The sequence below is a fragment of the Ranitomeya imitator genome, chromosome 5 (genome assembly GCF_032444005.1).
Source record: "Ranitomeya imitator isolate aRanImi1 chromosome 5, aRanImi1.pri, whole genome shotgun sequence".
In the NCBI taxonomy this organism is placed as follows: Eukaryota; Metazoa; Chordata; class Amphibia; order Anura; family Dendrobatidae; genus Ranitomeya; species Ranitomeya imitator.
The window spans coordinates 147,085,635-147,105,348 of NC_091286.1; the positions used below are offsets into that span (position 1 = coordinate 147,085,635).

The following is a 19,714-nucleotide window of genomic DNA, read 5'->3' on the forward strand; positions in this document are numbered from 1 at the left end:
TTAGTACAAAGGACTGGTGCATGACTTATTCCTTCCAAGGACCATTCTAAGGACCAGAGGGCACTCAATATGGTTGGAAGAAAGGTGATTCCGGCAGCTAAACAGTAAAGGGTTCTTTACAGTTAGAGCAGTCAGACTGTGGAATGCCCAACCACAAGAGGGAGTAATGGCAGACACTATAACAGCATTTATAAGATGGTTGGATGTTTTTCTCACAACAATTGGCATTGTGGATTAGAAGTCTAGCAATAGAGAATGTATAACTGGTAGAGAAAGGTCCATCAAGTTCAACCGATGTACTATGTAACTATGAAGCATTACAAATGTGCATGATATAAGTATACAGATTCCATAGTGAAGGTTATTAAGTGTTTTGAAGTATATGGATATGATACCAATAACAGAGAATCTATTCCAGAAGAGACTCTGAAGACAATAGCTGTGTTTTGTTTTTTTTGTTTTTTTTCATTTAACACAGACATTTGGTCTTTGTGAAAAACTGTCATCTGATTATTGATTTACATTGTCGGTGTGCCATCTGGTTTCTACCTGATCAGCATACGATGTCTGTATTATATGCTAGTCTGAATAAGCCCTAAGAATGACTTAAATTTCCAAGTTTGCTTGCGTTAGTTATGGCTGTTTGTAGTGAAGAGCCATGGTTCAACCACATACATAAAAAATAGCTCCAAAGGGTTTTCATATCATTCTTAAAGGGAATGCTATGGTTTCTCATATTGATAGAAGATATAATAGAATTAAAAATTATGTGCGCTAAGACGAATAAAAAGGTGTTTGGAGATGTCAGCACTGCTAGGGAACACCAAACTTTTCATAACCTCTAGACAGCCCATTAGGAAAGCAATCTCCTTTTGGACATGAAGTCTCCTGGGATACATATTGAATGATTCAAGGTGCATATAGATTTTTTAATATCTTTTATCTTTGTTACATATCATGTAGATTGGTGGGGGTCTAGGTTCTGAGACCACTAATCACTAGAAAATGCTCACAGTGTGGTGTATAGGCTCAATGGAAAGACTAGAAGTCCATACACGGCTGTGTTTGCTTGTGCTGGACCACAGGCGAATCTGCCTGCTGAAAAGCGTGATAGAGAGCAGTTTTTTGGTGAGGTTCTCAGGACCCAGACTCCCACAAGATAACAGCAAGTGTTGCCTTCTATTTGTTTCTGACACTCTCGTTGGACGTGTTTATAATCGGCAGCACAACCTTTACAATCCCATTATTTTGTTTATTTAATCTTTGGGAAAAAAGCACATTTTGCAGGAATCTATGATCTGCAAACTGCTTGCATTTCTTCGATGGTATAGGCAACAGTGCCCACTTTCCCATCCATAGAAAACTAGTTTTTCTGGTAATATCTCATGAGACAGATACCTTATAATTATTTACATTTTTGGACAATCCAGGACCCAGAAGCAGACTTTCTAACAGGGAACAGTGAGGACCAAGGAGAAAACAGGCAGCTGAGAGAAGAGCCTAAACTGACGGCCTGATTTTGGAAACCGATTACAGAAATTTCTTATGATAGGGAATAGAGAAAATTATCTGTCTGAAAAAAACAAAAAAATGTGTGAGTTCAATAAGGGTATTTGTGCATTAAGGAGTGTTAGGCCGGAGTCACACTAGAGAGAAATACGAACGAGTGCTATGCGAGAAAAAAATCGCATAGCACTCGAAACCAATGTTAATCTATGGGGCAGCTCCCATCATTAGTTTTTTCTCGGCCGTATTATGTGTGTGAGTAAAATCGCAGCATGCTGCGATTTGCACCGTATATCAGCCGAGATTCGCCAATGAAAGTCTATGGGTTCAAGAAAAACTTGCACACCACACGAACCATCAGTGTGACTTGCGAGAAATACGCAACTGTGTCCTTTAGAAAAGCTGGCAATTAAGTGTGGTGTAATGTAAAATCACACTGACAGGTTTTAATAGAATAGATAAAATAAATGTCTGCACATAGTATATGCAAATTACCTCTTCAGAGAAAAAGATGACTTAAACTCTATAGCGCCACCTGTTGGAAGTAGCGATCCTACAAGTCACAATCAACCCTTTAAGGAGTCGTGCAATATAACTTAAGATAAAAGCCAAATCAGTTTCTCAATTCGCAGACACGGTGTTTCGGGCTGTTGGCCCTCATCAGTGCAAAGCATGAGAACTAATTTGGCTAGGTGAGAGGCTCTGGACTGGGGTCTATGGGGTATCGTTTCTCCTTATGGACAGTGACATACCATCTCTGGCTTGTCAAGGTAAGAAGGCTTATTCGCCGTGCAATGCTCCTCTGGGAAATTTAATATGAAAATTGCCTCTTCAGAGAAAAAAAGGACTTAAACTCTATAGCGCCACCTGTTGGAAGTAGCGATCCTACAAGTCACAATCAACCCTTTAACGAGTCATGCAATATGACTTAAGATAAAATCCAAATCAGTATCTCAATTCGCAGACACGTTGTTTCGCGCTGTTGGCCCTCGTCAGTGCGATGCAAGAGAACTAATTTGGCTAGGTGAGAGGCTCTGGACTGGGGTTTAAGGGGTAAGGTTTCTCGTTGACAGATTATAATATAAAAGATAGATTACATATATAAACATAGAACAGGTGTATATATACACTGCTCAAAAAAATAAAGGGAACACTAAAATCCTGCATCCTAGATATCACTGAATTAAATATTCCAGTTGTAAATCTTTATTCATTACATAGTAGAATGTGTTGAGAACAATAAAACCTAAAAATGATCAACATAAATCACAACTAATATCCCATGGACGTCTGGAGTTGGAATGATGCTCAAAATCAAAGTTTAAATGAAGTTACAGGCTGATCCAACTTTAGTGGAAATGCCTCAAGACATGGAAATGATGCTCAGTAGTGTGTGTGGCCTCCATGTGCCTGTATGACCTCCCTACAACGCCTGGGCATGCTCCTGATGAGGCGGTGGATGGTCTCCTGAGGGATCTCCTCCCAGACCTGGACTAAAGCATCCGCCAGGTCTGGTGGATGGTGCAAGACATGATGTCTCAGATGTGTTCAATTGGATTCAGGTCTGGGGAATGGGCGGGCTAGTCCATAGCTTCAATGCCTTCATCGTGCAGGAACTGCTGACACACTTCAGCCACATGAGGTCTGGCATTATCCTGCATTAGGAGGAACCCAGGGCCAACTGCACCAGCATATGGTCTCACAAGGGGTCTGAAGATCTCATCTCCGTACCTAATGGCAGTCAGGCTACCTCTGGTGAGCACATGGAGGGCTGTACAGCCCTCCAAAGAAATGTTACCACACACCATTACTGACCCACTGCCAAACCGGTCATGCTGAAGGATGTTGCATGCAGCAGATTGCTCTCCACGGCGTCTCCAGACTCTGTCACGTCTGTCACATGTGCTCAGTGTGAACCTGCTTTCATCTGTGAAGAGCACAGGGCGCCAGTGGCGAATTTGCCAATCCTGATGTTCTGTGGCAAGTGTTAAGTGTCCTGCATGGTGTTGGACTGTGAGCACAACCCCTATCTGTGGATGCTGGGCACTCAGACCATCCTCATGGAGTCGGTTTCCAGCCGTTTGTGCAGACACATGCACATTTGTGGTCTGCTGGAGGTCATTTTGCAGGGCTATGGCAGTGCTCCTCCTTGCACAAAGGCTGAAGTAGCGGTCCTGCTGCTGGGTTGTTGCCCTCCTATGGCCCCATCCATGTCTCCTGGTGTACTGGCCTGTCTCCTGGTGGCGCCTCCAGCCTCTGGACACTACGCTGACAGACACAGCAAACCTTCTTGCCACAGCTTGCATTGATGTGCTATCCAGGATGAGCTGTACTACCTGAGCCACTTGTGTGGGTTGTAGAGTCAGTCTCATGCTACCACGAGTGTGAAAGCACAACCAACATTCAAAAGTGACCAAAACATCAGCCAGAAAGCATTGGTACTGAGATGTGGTCTGTGGTCCCCATCTGCAGAACCACTCCTTTATTGAGTGTGTCTTGATAATTGCAAATAATTTACATCTGTTATCTATTCCATTTGCACAACAGCATGTGAAATTTATTGGCAAACGGTGTTGCTTCGTAAGTGGACAGTTTGATTTCACAGAAGTTTGATTTACTTGGAGTTATATTCTGTTGTTTAAGTGTTCCCTTTATTTTTTTGAGCAGTGTATATACAGTATATCATTGACACTCATATATATATCTTTATATTTCATAGAGAGTTAGATAGCAGAATAGCCGATAATGTTTTCCTAATCCTCCAAAGCCGTATTGCTATTAAAATTTCACATATACCAACATGATATGAGACATGGTTGACATACAGTAAATCACTGCATATCCATTAGATTTATATATGTTCCTGACTAATAATGTTTGTAGTGTGTGTGTGTGTGTGTATAAAATTTTTGAGCTGTACGTATTAAATTAAAGGATTAATTCGCGGAAAAAACTGGCGTGGGCTCACGCGCAATTTTCTCCACCAAAGAGGGAAAGCTAGTGACAAAAAAATCTGCCCCCAGCCACCCCAGAAAAGGCGCATCTGTAAGATGCACCTATTCTGGCACTTAGCCTCTCTCTTCCCACTGCCCTGTGATGGTGGCATATGGGATAATAAGGAGTTAATGTCACCATGCTATTGTAACATGACATTAAGCCTGGTTAATAAAGGAGAGGTGTCAATAAGACACCTATCCATTATTAATCCAATAGTATGAAAGGGTTAAAAATACACACTCACATTAAGAATAAAGTATTTTAATGAAATAATGAAACACACAGGTTTAACATCTTTATTGCACTCTCAATCCAAGCAAAGCCCTTGTTCTTCTGTAAGCAAAATGCAAAATAAAAAAGCAACAATATCCCATACCTGTCTGCCGTACAATCAAATCCCATGCTGCAATCCATATCAAGGGGTTAAATAGTTTATAACCCGGAGCTGTGCTAATGCTACCAGCCAGGCTGTAAACCACGAAGGAATTAATGAAAAGCTGCCTGCGCAGCATCCCCGCCTGACCGGACATGAACTCATTAGCGTGGGAACGTTTCTGAATATTTTCCCACGCTGTCAAGTTCACCGCGTCAGGCGGGGAGTCTGTGCAGCCTAAGTGACATCAGCAAGGTGATATTAACCCCTTATTACCACATATGCCATCGCATCCAATGGGAAGAGAGAGGCTAAGTGCCGGAATAGGCGCATCTTACAGATGCGCCTTTTCTGGGGTGGCTGGGGGCAGATTTTTGTAGCCAGGGGGGCCAATAACCATGGTCCCTCTCTAGGCTATTAATATCTGTCCTCAGTCGCTGGCTTTCCCTCTCTGGCAGAGAAAATTGTGCAGGATCCCACAACAGTTTGTTCTGTGAATTAATCCTTTAATTTAACACCTACAGCTCCAAAATTTTACACACAAATACTACTAACATTATTAGTGAGGGACATATAAAAATCTAACGGATATGCAATGGTTTACTGTATGTAAACCATGTTTCATATCCTGTCGGGTTCTGTATTGATTTAGCAGAAGCCGACAAATGAATTACCGCCTATTCTGCTATCTAGCTCTGTATGAAATATAAAGATATACAGTATATATGTGTCTCACTGACATATATATATTTTATATATATACACAGTATATAGACTCTATATATGTTTTCACGAATATTTGAGGCCATGGATCCATTATATGTCCATTTTGCAAGCCGGCGAGAAAATCTCGCCATACGGATGTCACACATATGTCACACGGATGCTTACATGCGAGAAAATCACATCCTCACACTTTACATGGATGACATACGGATCACTGTTCAGGGAACATTTCTGCAATTCTCGTCTGTGTAAAACGGACTGTTTTTTTATATGTTGTGCGTGACTCCAGCCTTAAGGCCAGCATTTCTTTGTTCACTTACGGTATATTAAACTGTGTTTTATGTTTTCTGGGGAACAAGTTAAGCCACCAATATTGGGAAAATTCTGAGGTGCTCCCATGCTATGGTAGGTTTACCCTACGTGACACTCCTGCGGCACGGTCACACTTTTCAGAAGGCGGCATCCATCAGTAGTTCCTGGGTTGAATTTTCTAGCTTTTTCCCTACAACTGCAGTTTGCAGATCATAAACCTGCTTTCTGCGCACAGTTATCTTCCTTTGGCTGTCAGATAGAAATTGTGGTGACAGTAATGCACTTCTCTGCCCGGATGCTGGTTTCAGAGACTGGACAGTTTGCTACAGAGCCAGAATGAAAGCCTTCACAAATGCACTACTGTAAATGCCATGAATGTTGTATTCCTGCATGATCAAGTCATCAGAGGAAGTAGGAATAACTAAACCTGGCTATTTGTAAAAATATTTTAATATAACCTCTGTATTAATAAGAAACTCTTTTTATGAACAGCATGTTATGGATCTGAACTGGGTACTTTCAATATACACAGAACTTGAGACCTGATCTCCTCCAAAATTATCACCACCAAAACAATGCAGGTCAATGTTCACACAAAGCGTTTTACTTGTCTGTGCAGTGAAGTTGAAAACATCTTTTTTTCACTCTAGCAGAGCAAAAACATATCTTCAATAATATCCTAAATTTGCTTTACTTACTACCTTCCACATTTGTTAATGATGTCCTAGTAGTTAATGATTGTTTCACTGATGCAGCCATATACAGTACATTTTTTTTCTTAATTGACCAGTACAGTCATTCACACTTCCTGTACAGGTTCCATGACATTTGGCGAAGGACAAATGTTTTTTCTGAGAAAGTTCTTTCAAAGAAAGATTCTTGGTAGGCGAAAGATCTTTGACGACTGTCAGAGGAAAATTCCAAACAATGAATGTATGTCACTGGTCAGCTAAAACAATCACTCGTGGCAAAAATGTTACATGACATACCTATGCTAGGAGTGAAATACTCTAATAGCATGGTGTGTATGGCCAACCGAAATGTAACTAGAAAGAAACCCCCCAAAATCTGTGGAAACAAAAAGGCACAAGTAACTAGTAATTGTCATGATCCTTCTTTCTTCCCTTGGCATCAAAGACCTTGCCCTGTCCTGGATTGCCTCATACCTTTCCAACCGCACATTTAGCGTTTCCCACTCCCACACCACCTGCTCATCCCGCCCTCTCTCTGTTGGAGTCCCCCAAGGCTCTATCCTAGGGCCCCTACTTTTTTCCATCTATACCCTTGGCCTAGGACAGCTCATAAAGTCCCATGGCTTCCAGTACCACCTGTATGCGGACGACACTCAGATCTACCTCTCTGGCCCAGATGTCACCTCTCTGCTGTCCAGAATCCCGAAGTGTCTGTCAGCCATATCCTCCTTCTTCACCTCTCACTTCCTAAAACTCAATGTAGACAAAACCGAACTCATCATCTTTCCCCCATCTCACATATCCCCCCTACCTAACCTATCTATTATGGTAAACAGCATCACGCTCTCTCCCGCACCTGAAATCCGCTGCCTCGGGGTAACTCTTGAATCTGCCCTGTCCTTCAAACCGATCGTCCAAACTCTTACCACCTCATGTTGCCTCCAACATAAAAATATTGCCAGAATCCGTCCCTTCCTCAGCCCACAATCTACCAAAACTCTTGTGCATGCCCTCATCATCTCCCGCCTCGACTACTGCAACACCCTCCTCTGTGGCCTCCCTGCTAACTCTCTTGCACCACTCCAGTCTGTCCTTAACTCTGCTGCCCGGCTAATCCACCTCTCTCCTCGCTACTCCCCTGCTTCTCCCCTCTGCAAATCCCTCCACTGGCTCCCAATTCCCCAACGAATCCAGTTCAAACTACTAACACTGATCTACAAAGTCATCCACAACCTGTCCCCTCTCTGAACTAATCTCCCAATATCTTCCCTCACATAATCTCCGATCCTCCCAAGACCACCTACTCTCTTCCACACTAATTCGTTCCTCACACAACCGCTTTCAAGATTTCTCCCGAATATCCCGCATCCTCTGGAATTCCATTCCTCAACACGTCCGACTATCCACCACTCTCGGATCCTTCAGACGGAACCTGAAAACCCATCTCTTCAAGAAAGCCTACAGCCTGCAATAACCATTCTGCCGCCTCACCATCGCCAGAGCCGCCGCCTCGCCGCCTCCTTGCCATCACCGCTGCCTCGCCCCTACCTTCTGCCTCTTCCTCACTATCCCATAGAATGTGAGTCCGCAAGGACAGGGTCCTCTCCCCTCTGTACCAGTCTGTCACTGTAAACATGTTTACTGTAAACGATATCTATAACTCTGTATGTAACCCCTTTCTCATGTACAGCACCATGGAATTAATGGTGCTATATAAATACCGTAATTAATAATAATAATAATAATAATGATCCAGGACGGGGTTTATTCCGATTCCATCCTGGTCAATTTTGGGTATATTGTTTCTGCCTCTTTCTGATGGGGGGTGGCTATTTAGTGTTGAAACGATCTTGGACCGGTGTCAGTGATAGTTCCGGTCTCTCAGCTAGAGCAGCTGACCTAGGTTACTCTGTTGGTAATTGTTGTTTCTCTGTGTGCTTGATCTCTGTTGTGTATGACCCAGCCCACTTCCTGACCTGCGTTTCCGTCCTACATTTTTGTACCGTTCCATCCCATCTGGTTTTTCTGACCTCCCGGCTTGCTACTGACTGCGCTTCTGTTTTTCCCTTGGGCATCATGTTCCCGTCTGGCTACGTTTTTTCCTTACCCTCCGTTACTGCATTCTTACCAGCCCCGACTCCCTGGCTTGGTGCTGATGCTACTCCTCAGTCTTTTTGGACACTGTGCTGTTGGCAGATTTTAACCGTCGTGCTCGCACGCCACTTTGTGACGCCTGTACCTCTTTCAGGCAGCTCTCCACTTTCAGGGAGCTGCTGCCTCCAGCATTGCAGCGCTCCTTAGGGAATACCTCTCGCATCACGGTCAGGTGCTGCATTACATTATCATCGACCCAAACTATTTTCTGGAGCACCGTTCACCGTTTCAGCTGTGGACCTATTCAGTACTCTGACGGAGCAGGTAACCAGCTTGACCCAGATGATGCAGAACTTATCTGTGGAATAGAGGGCCTTGGTTGTGTCCGGCCAGCAGGTACGAATAGAGTTAGCTGAAACTGTTAAGTCTGTCTGGAGTATTTCTCCTTTGGCTGGCAGTAAGAATGGTAGTGTGTCTGATGTTTCGCTGCCCTCCCCGGAACCCTCTGTCAAGCTCCCGGACACCATTTCTGGGGAGAAAGATACATTTCGGGTGTTTCGGGAGGGTTGTAAATTGTTGTTTTCTCTCCGACCTCGGGTGACGAGAGCCAAAGGGTGAGGATAGTTATATCTTTGCTTCGGGAGGGTCCACAATCTTAGGCTTTCTCCTTACCCCCCACTGCCCCTGAGAGAATGTCTGTTGATCTGTTCTTTGAGGCTTTGGAGCTAATTTACAATGAACCAGATCGGGTTAGGTTGGCTGAGGACTCAATTGTGAGTCTCCCTCAGTTAATATTAATGATACAAAAAGCTCAAATAATCCAAATTGTTTTGTAGGCTGGCTGGCTTGCTAAGGGGAATGTTTCAACAGGTATTTTGTAAGCTTAAGAGTAAAATTACAATATGGTGGGAATTCTAAACACTTTCCCTTTTAACTCATAATGATTGGACAGAGATTTTCATCAGTGTTCTGCAGAGAGCTCAGGAGGCAGAATTTTCCTAAGCAGGGGCCGTGTAGCTCTACTGCCATATTTAGAGAACTGTTCAGTAACCAGTAACCCTAGTAGTATTTTCTATCTCCCTGTAGTCATCCCGATAATCAGTGGAGGGATGAAACAAGAAGCTGAACTGTGTGCTCATATTCTTGAAACAAAGATGAGCAAAGGATGGGGAGCATATGGATGGGGAACAGTCTGAAAAATGTGGAGCATAGGGAGCAAACTATATGGAGGGGGCATGTTATGAACTGGTGATTCAGAAACACAATAGACCTGGTTGTTAAGAGCACACAAGTGACCTGATAGTTACAAATAACATAGGACAAGCTCTGAGACGTGGGAAGTCTGCTGACCGCAATCCCTAATCCTATCATACTACACTAAAGGTATCCGTGGAGCGCTCCTGACAAAACCTAGGCGCCTCGGGCACAGCCTGAGAAACTAGCTAGCCTGAAGATAGAAAAATAAGCCTACCTTGCCTCAGAGAAATTCCCCAAAGGAAAAGGCAGCCCCCCACATATAATGACTGTGAGTTAAGATGAAAATACAAACACAGAGATGAAATAGATTTTAGCAAAGTGAGGCCCGACTTACTGAATAGACCGAGGATAGGAAAGATAGCTTTGCGGTCAGCACAAAAACCTACAAAACAACCACGCAGAGGGGGCAAAAAGACCCTCCGCACCGACTAACGGTACGGAGGTGCTCCCTCTGCGTCTCAGAGCTTCCAGCAAGCAAGAAAAACCAATATAGCAAGCTGGACAGAAAAAACTGCAAACAAATGTAACACAAGCAGAACTTAGCTTATGCAGGAAAGACAGGCCACAAGAACGATCCAGGAGAGAGCACGACCAATACTGGAACATTGACTGGAGGCCAGGAACAAAGGACTAGGTGGAGTTAAATAGAGCAGCACCTAACGACTTAACCTCATCACCTGAGAAAGGAAACTCAGAAGCTGCAGCCCCACTCACATCCACCAGAGGAAGCTCATAGACAGAACCAGCCGAAGTACCACTCATGACCACAGGAGGGAGCTTGACTACAGAATTCACAACAGGGGCAGTCTGTGAAATGGGGAGCATAGGGAGCAACCTATATGGAGGGGGAGCTGTCTGTGAAATAGGGAGCAGCCTATATGGAGGGGGGGCAGTCTGTGAAATGGGGAGCATATGGATGGGGAACAGTCCAAGAAATGCGGAGCATAGGGAGCAGCCTATATTGAAGGGGATCAGTCTGTGAAATGGGGATCAGTCTGTGAAATGGGGAGAATATGGATGGGGAACATTCTAAGAAATGGGGAGCATAGAGAGCAGCCTATATGGAGGGGGAGCAGTCTGTGAAATGGGGAGAATATGGATGGGGAACAGTCTGAGAAATGGGGAGCATAGAGGGCAGCCTATATGGAGGGGGAGCAGTCTGTGAAATGGGGAACAGACTGTGAAATGTGGAGCAGTCTATATGGAGGAGCAATAACAAAAAAAACTGACTGGCATATCCAAACTAGTCTGAATAGGTGCATACCAGGAGCAGCTACCTCCATATACAATATGCAAAAAAAGGTTGCACTCTATTGTTCTAAAGCATGACAATGGGAAATATATGAAATATGAATAGCAATATGGCTTTTGAATATTAGGAAAAAATGAATGAGACTCTTTCCACAAAATTTGACCAAATAATTTTGAGCAAAGCGTCTCATTCATTTTTCATGCAACCTTTTTTTTATATTGTATATGGAGGTAGCTCCTCCAGGTATGCACCTATTCAGACTAGTTTGGATGTGCCAGTCAGTCTTTTTGTTATTTCTATGTTAGCTTACTGACCGAGCACTCCGCCCTTCACCATGTGATGATTTTAATTACAGCAGGTTCCTAATTAACCATAAATGCAGGCTTTACTGATAGAGGTGTCCACATTCACTCAGGAATTCAGACATCAGCCTTAGGCTGGAGTCACACTTGTGAGTTCAATGCGAGAAACTCGCGCATCAGATCCCGGCACTGCCGCCGGCACTCGGAACTGGAGTGTGCGGCTGCATGTATTTCTATGCAGCTGAACGCTCCATTCCCGAGTGCCGGCGGCAGTGCCTGGGCTTGATGCAAGAGACTCCCATGAGTTTCTCGCATTGAACTCGCAAGTGGAACCCGGCCTTAGAGAGGTATTCACATTGGATAGGGACCAACCAGACTTATGGGACCACCTTGACATTGGTTGATGGGCAGACATTATTTGGCTGAATTTTGCGCAAAGCGTTTCATTCATTTTTTCCTAATATTCAAAAGCCATATTGCTATTCATATTTCATATATTTCACATTGACATTCATTAACATGAAAGAGTGCAACTTTTTTTGTATATTGTATATGGAGGAGCAGTCTGAGAAATGGGGAGCATAGGGATCAGTCTATATAGAGTGTGGGGGAGCAGTCTGTGAAATGGGAAACAGTCTGTGAAATGGGGAGCATAGGGAGTAGTCTATATGGAGGAGGAAGGCTGAAGGAATCTCTTCATTGTCTCCTGCTTGCACTGAGATCAGTGCGACCTGGAGACAAAGAAGAGAGCTGCCTTCAGCACCCACTGTGTCCCTCCGGCATAAAATATAGAATTAAATAAAAAAAACATTGTGGGTTTCCATGCAATTTTCAGAACCAGCATATCAACAGCCATTGGCTGGGAGCTGATGTTAATAATCTGGGAAAAAGGAAAATATCCATTGAGGTTCCCAGGCTATTAAGAACAGCTCACAGCTGTTTGCTTAGCCTTTAATGGTCCCCCTATAAATTCAAACTACCAAAGGCTAAACAGACTGCTGTGGGTTGATGTTAACAGCATGGGAAGGGGTCAGGGATATTGCCCCCCTAGGCTACCAACATCAGCCCTCAGCCATCCCAGAAATGGTGCATCAATAATCCATAATCTGAGCCTCACTCTTCCCACTTACCCTGTGGCAGTGTCAAGTGGGGTAATAGGTTTGGGGTTGATGTCACCTTTTGTATTGTCACGTGACATCAAGCCCAAGGTTTAGTAATGGAGAGGCGTCTATAAGACATCCCCAATGCTAACCTCATGGTAAATTTGAAAATAAACAAACAACAAGAATAAAATCCTTTATTGCAAATAAAACAAAACACCCTGTTTTACAGATTTATCTAAAAATAAAAAACACAGTTATACTCACCTTTACACCTAATCCATTGAAGCCTTTGTCCCTTGTAAAAAAAAAAATCAAAAATAATAAACAACCATATCTCTCACCTGTCAGATGTGAAGACAATCCTCCGATGCCCATGTCCCCTGTAAAAAAAAAAGCAAACTATGGTGCTCATCATCAGTGTGCACATGTGCAGCAAACATTTTATACATGCTACAAAAAAAAAGACATGTCTGTGGGTATTTCACATGAACACATTGAACATATAAGATTATTTGTGACTGGGTAAGAGAGAAAGTAATTATAACTACAGAAGAGAGAAACTAATTATAACTTAGGGAGAGATTAACTAAGTAAAACAGTGGAAGTGAGAGGGACACTTCCTTATCCACTTAAGTAGGGTTCTCCTGCTGTAAACAGGGAATTGCATCAGGGAGATTTTTTCTGCCTCTCAAATTTATTCACATCACCGTAAGGCCATTCTATCTCCTCCAACTTATTTTGGTCCAATGGATGGTGCTATCCATGCCATATGGCATAGACACATAAAATCGCGATAAAAAAACATGACGACAATATCTACCACCTAGGACCTCAAGGTGCAAAGGTATACTGTAAATTGGGTATCTCATAAACTTCTAAAGGACCTAACACATCCAACAACCAGCCCCCACATGAGCTCACCAAGGGGAGGTATGTGGGTGTAACCTTGATCAAATAAAAAGCAGAATTTGGTAAGAGCTTTGCTAAGCTCTGAGCCATTTCCGTGACACAGGTTTAGTCATTTTCATTTGTTATCCCTTTTATTGTATGTAATTGTATATACTGTATTGTTTTGTTCTCATTTTATATCATCTTTGTATATTTTTTATAAACACCACCAATCTTTCCGGATTAAACATTTAAAATTTAATAGCTCTGTTCCTCTTAAGCCTTACGCCACCTGTAATGGGTGTTCAGTTGGCCTGTATAAACAATGGATGGTAGCAGGAAGTGGTTCCTTTTGTTATTGTGGAGTTGGCAGTGACTTTACTGGGTATATTTATATATTCCATGTGTTGGAATTGGAGGTGTATATATCATACGTTCACTGGGGGTTCCCCAATAACTGGCCTAGTAGTGGAAGCAGCCACGGCCTCGTCCATCACTAGTTAGTCAAATGTGTAATTGTCCTGACAATTGGCAGCAGAGTTGCATTCCCCTGATAAACTGTTTTTTTGGAAAAAATATGTATGTGGTCACTTTAAAGAGCACTATGGCTATAGAGCACACTGAAATGGATTAGTGGTGAACAAATCTTTCATTAAACCACTACACGTTTCGGCAGAGAACTGCTACCTTCCTCAGGTGGATTCAACTGTTTTTTCTCATGCTGCGGTCTTCCATGTTTATTGTCTTACCAGAGAAACCGGTTTGAAGCGGTGGGATTTGTGTGACCCCCCCCGGTGTCCTTTTTGACATTCCACATCCTCCCATACGCATTATGATGGCCCCCACAGCCCCTATATTCAGTTTAGTGCCCTCATAGCTCACTATATGCTGTATGATGTCCTCACATCTCTATATATTCAATAAATCCCTACAGACCCCATGCACAGTATGATGTCCTCATAGCCCCATGCATAACATTTTTTCCCCACAGCCCCATATGCACAGTAGGATGTTCACACACAGCCTTCCCTACATAAAATGATAGCCACATACATATTATGATGTGTGTGTGTGTGTATATATATATATATATATATATATATATACACACACTTCTCAAAAAAATAAAGGGAACACTTAAACAACAGAATATAACTCCAAGTGAATCAAGCTTCTGTGAAATCAAACTGTCCACTTACGAAGCAATACTATTTCACAATCAATTTCACATGCTGTTGTGCCAATGGAATAAACAACAGATGGAAATTATTGGCAATTATCAAGACACACTCAATAAAGGAGTGGTTCTGCAGGTGGGGACCACAGACCACATCTCAGTACCAATGCTTTCTGGCTGATGATTTGGGCACTTTTGAATCTTGGTTGTGCTTTCACACTTGTAGTAGCATGAGACGGCCCTAAAACCCACACAAATGGCTCAGGTAGTGCAGCTCATCCAGGATGGCACATCAGTGCGAGATGTGGCAAGAAGGTTTGCTGTGTCTGTCAGCGTAGTGTCCAGAGGCTGGAGGCACTACCAGGAGACAGGTCAGTACATAAGGAGTTGTGGAGGGAGCCGTAGGAGGGCAACAACCCAGCATCAGGACCGCAACCTCAGCCCTTGTGCAAGGAGGAACAGGAGGAGCACTGCCAGAGCCCTGCAAAATGACCTCCAGCAGGCCACAAATGTGCATGTATCTGCACAAACGGTTAGAAACCGACTCCATGAGGATGGTCTGAGTGCCCGACGTCCACAGATGGGGGTTGTGCTCACAGACCAACACCGTGCAGAACGCTTGGCATTTTCCACAGAACACCAAGATTGGCTAATTCACCACTGGCGCCCTGTGCTCTTCACAGATGAAAGCAGGTTCACACTGAGCACATGTGACAGTCTGGACACACTGTGGAGAGCGATCTGCTGCCTGCAACATTCTTCAGCATGACAGTTTTGGCAGTGGGTCAGTAATGGTGTGAGGTGACATTTCTTTGGAGAGCCGCACCACCCTCCATGTGCTTGCCAGAGGTAGCCTGACTGCCACTATGTACCGAGATGAGATCCTCAGACCGATTCTGACACCATATGCTGGTGCAGTTGGCCCTGGGTTGCTCCTAATGCAGTACAATGCCAGACCTCATGTGGCTGGAGTGTGTCAGCAGTCCTTGCAAGATGAAGGCATTGAAGCTATTGACTGGCCTGCCCATTCCCCAGACCTGAATCCAAATGAACACATCTGGGACATCATGTCTTGCACCATCCACCAACCTCACGTTGCACCACAGACTGTCCAGGAGTTGGCAGATGCTTTAGTCCAGGTCTGGGAGGAGATCCCTCAGGAGATCATGTGCCACCTCATCAGGAGCATGCCCATGCATTGTAAGGAGGTCATACTGGCACGTGGAGGCCACATGCACTACTGAGCATCATTTCCTAGTCTTGAGGCACTTCCACTGAAGTTGGATCAGCCTGTAACTTAATTTTCCACTTTGATTTTGAGCATCATTCCAACTCCAGACCTCCGTGGGATATTAGTTGTGATTTACGTTGATAATTTTTAGGTTTTATTGAGCTCAACACATTCCACTATGTAATGAATAAAGATTTACAACTGGAGTATTTCATTCAGTAATGTCTAGCATGTGAGATTTTAGTGTTCCTTTTATTTTTTTGAGCAGTGTATATATATATATATATATATATATATATATATATATATATACCGTATATATATATAGATATATATATAGATATGTATAGATATATACTGTGTATATATATATATATATATATATATATATATGCAGCCACACATATACATACATGTGTATATATATTACGTAGACTCTTTTTTTATGCATATAACTATCCCTTATTACACAGTACCCCCTCTTGTTATGTACAACACCGTCCCTTACATATCGGATTATATAGAGCCCTGTCTTTATTACATACCGTCCTCTCTTGTTAGATATATAATGTAATGACGGCTGATGGAGCATGGGAAAGCTTCTTTTCTAATGGAGGAGCTGATGGACTAGCTGTCTGGTCACCAGCTCCTTCATCAGCAGTGATTTTATATCTAACAAGAGAGGGGACTATGTAATAAAAGAGGGCACTGTGAATAACAAAAATAACAAGAATATACTGCTATGTAAGGGACAGTGCTGTACATAACAGCAGTGGAAGCTATATAATAAGGGCTGGCACCATATATAACTAGAAATGATGGTACGTAATGAGGGACAATGTTATACTTAATAAAAGAGGAAACTATGTAACAAAGGACTGTCTTATACATAATAAGTGAGCACACTATACACTAAGAGACTGTGCTATACATAATAAGGCTACATTCCTTTATCCATGTGCAGTGTCGGTGTACTGCGAGGTTTTACAGACGCATTGATCATGTCTTATTCTGATCCTCAAAATCAGATCAGAACAGAACATTCCCTGACCCTCATGGATGTCATTCTTAGAGCCGTGATTTTCATGCATGTGCGAATGGACCTATAAATCTCTACGAGCCCATGTGCCATCCAATAAAAAAAATCTGGAAGCACACAGACATTTCACACAAATGTGAGAATGTAGAATGAGATTTTACAAAAAACATCACTCCATGTCACACAGAACAGACATAGAATAATATTTACATCCAGGCACTTACCGCTGACGTCCTGAGCCACTTTCTCCTGTTTCTTTTCCATCTGGTCAGATTTTTAAGTCGACATCTCCCAGCCACGACTCATCTTGTCACGATGATCGTCGCAGGCCTGAAAACAACAAGGTCACACATATTGTATACATACTTGTCACAGATATGCACCTCACCATTAATATACTATTAGCCACACACCATTACAAATGTAAAGGGGTGAGCAACACTGTGCCCCTATTAACTATAATCTCTGACTCCCAATAATAAAAATTATTCAGTCTGCGACTCTCCCCAATTACTGTGTTCCAAATTATCATGCAAATTGGATTTAAGTGTCATAAAGATTTAATTGTTTTTTTTTTTTTCAAATAAACTCATGGATGGTATTGTGTCTCAGGGCTCAATGGATCACTGAAATCAATCTTAAACACGTAATAATTAGTTTTCCTGGTGATTCTAATTAAAGGAAAACAACTTAAAAATGATGTTCCACATTATTAAGCAGGCCACAGTCTTCAAGTAACATGGGAAAGAAAAAGGATCTCTCTGCTGCCGAAAAGCATCAAATAGTGCAATGCCTTGGTCAAGGGATGAAAACATTAGATATTTCCTGAGAACTTAAGCGTGATCATCGTACTGTTAAGAGATTTGTGGCTGAATCTGAACGCAGACATGTTCGTGCTGATAAAGGCATAATGAGGAAAGTTTCTGCCAGGCAAGTTCATCGGATTAAGAGAGCAGCTGTTAAAAAGCCATTACAAACCAGCAAACAGATATTTGAAGCTGCTGGTGCCTCTGGAGTCCTTCAAACCTCAAGGTGTAGGATCCTTCAAAGGCTTGCTTTGGTTCATAAACCTACTATTCAGCCACCCCTAAACAGTGTTCACAAGCAGAAACGGTTGCAGTAGGCCCAGACATACATGAAGATGGTCCAGATGGATGGAGTAGTGGAAGGTTGGTGGATGGCCACCATGTCCCAACAAGGCTGCAACATCAGCAAGGAGGTGGAGGAGTCATGTTTTGGGCCGGAATCATGGGGAAACAGCTGGTAGGGCCCTTTAAGGTTCCTGAAGGTGTGAAAATGTCCTCTGCAAAGTATATAGAGTTTCTGACTGACAATTTCTTCCATGGTATAAAAAGCAGTAACGTGCCTTCGGGAGCAAAATCATCTTCATGCATGACAATGCACCATCTCATGCTGCAAAGAATACCTCTGAGTCATTAGGTGCTATGGGCAAAAAAGGAGATAAACTCATGGTGTGGCCACCATCTTCCCCTGACCTCAACCCTATAGAGAACCTTTTGGAGTATCATCAAGCAAAAGATCTATGAGGGTGGGAGGCAGTTCACATCAAAACAGCAGCTCTGGGAGGCTATTCAGACTTCATGCAAAGAAATACAATCAGAAACTCTCCAAAAACTCACAATGGATGCAAGAATTGTGAAGGTGATATCAAAGAAGGGTTCCTATGTTAACATGTAACTTGGCCTGTTAGGAAGTTTTGAAGTTAAATAGCTTTTTTGTTCAGTGAATGTGACCTCCTAATGCTGCAAATTCCACAAATGAGCATTTTCAGTTCTTCAACCCCTTAACCCCCAAGGGTGGTTTGCACGTTAATGGCCAATTTTTACAATTCTGACTACTGTTCCTTTATGAAGTTATAACTCTGGAATGCTTAAACGGATCCTGATGATTCTGACAAAGTTTTCTCATGACATATTGTACTTCATGATAGTGGTAAAATTTCTTTGATATTACCTGCGTTTATTTGTGATTAAAAAGAAATTTGGCGAAAATTTTGAACATTTCTCAATTTTCCTACTTTGAATTTTTATGCCCTTAAATTACAGAGATATGTCACACAAAATACTTAATAAGTAACATTTCCCAAATGTCTACTTTACATCAGCACAATTTTGGAACCAACATTTTTTTTGTTAGGGAGTTAGAAGGGTTTAAAGTTGACCAGCAATTTCTCATTTTTACAACACCATTTTATTTAGGGACCACATCACATTTGAAGTCACTTTGAAGAGTCTATATGATAGATAATACCCAAGTGTGACACCATTCTAAAAAATGCACCCCTCAAGGTGCTCAAAACCATATTTAAGAAGTTTATTAACCCTTCAGGTGTTTCACAGGAATTTTTGGAATGTTTAAAAAAAAATGAACATTTAACTTTTTTTCGCAAAAAATTTACTTCAGCTCCAATTTGTTTTATTTTACCAAGGGTAACAGGAGAAATTGGACCCCAAAAGTTGTTATACAATTTGTCCTGAGTACGCTGATATCCCATATGTGGTGGTAAACTACTGTTTGGGCGCCTGGCAGAGCTCGGAAGGGAAAGAGCGCCGTTTGACCTTTCAATGCAAAAATTGACTGGAATTGAGATAGGATGCCATGTCGCTTTGGAGAGCCCCTGATGTGCCTAAACAGTGGAAACCCCACAAGTGACACCATTTTGGAAAGTAGACCCCCTAAGGAACTTATCTAGATGTGTGGTGAGCACTTTGACCCACCGAGTGCTTCACGGAAGTTTATAGTGT

The 19,714-nt window shown here is 42.6% G+C and overlaps 1 protein-coding gene across 8 annotated transcripts in view; it reads right to left on the minus strand.

The window, feature by feature from the left end:
* LOC138681586 (uncharacterized) overlaps window positions 1-19,714 on the minus strand; it is a 1,359,044-nt gene that overhangs the window by 146,658 nt on the left and 1,192,672 nt on the right. For all 8 annotated transcript variants that reach the window (XR_011321937.1, XR_011321933.1, XR_011321935.1 and 5 more), the window contains one exon: window positions 17,174-17,279. The gene's annotated coding sequence lies outside the window, so the exon portion shown is untranslated. The remainder of the gene's footprint in view (window positions 1-17,173; window positions 17,280-19,714) is intronic.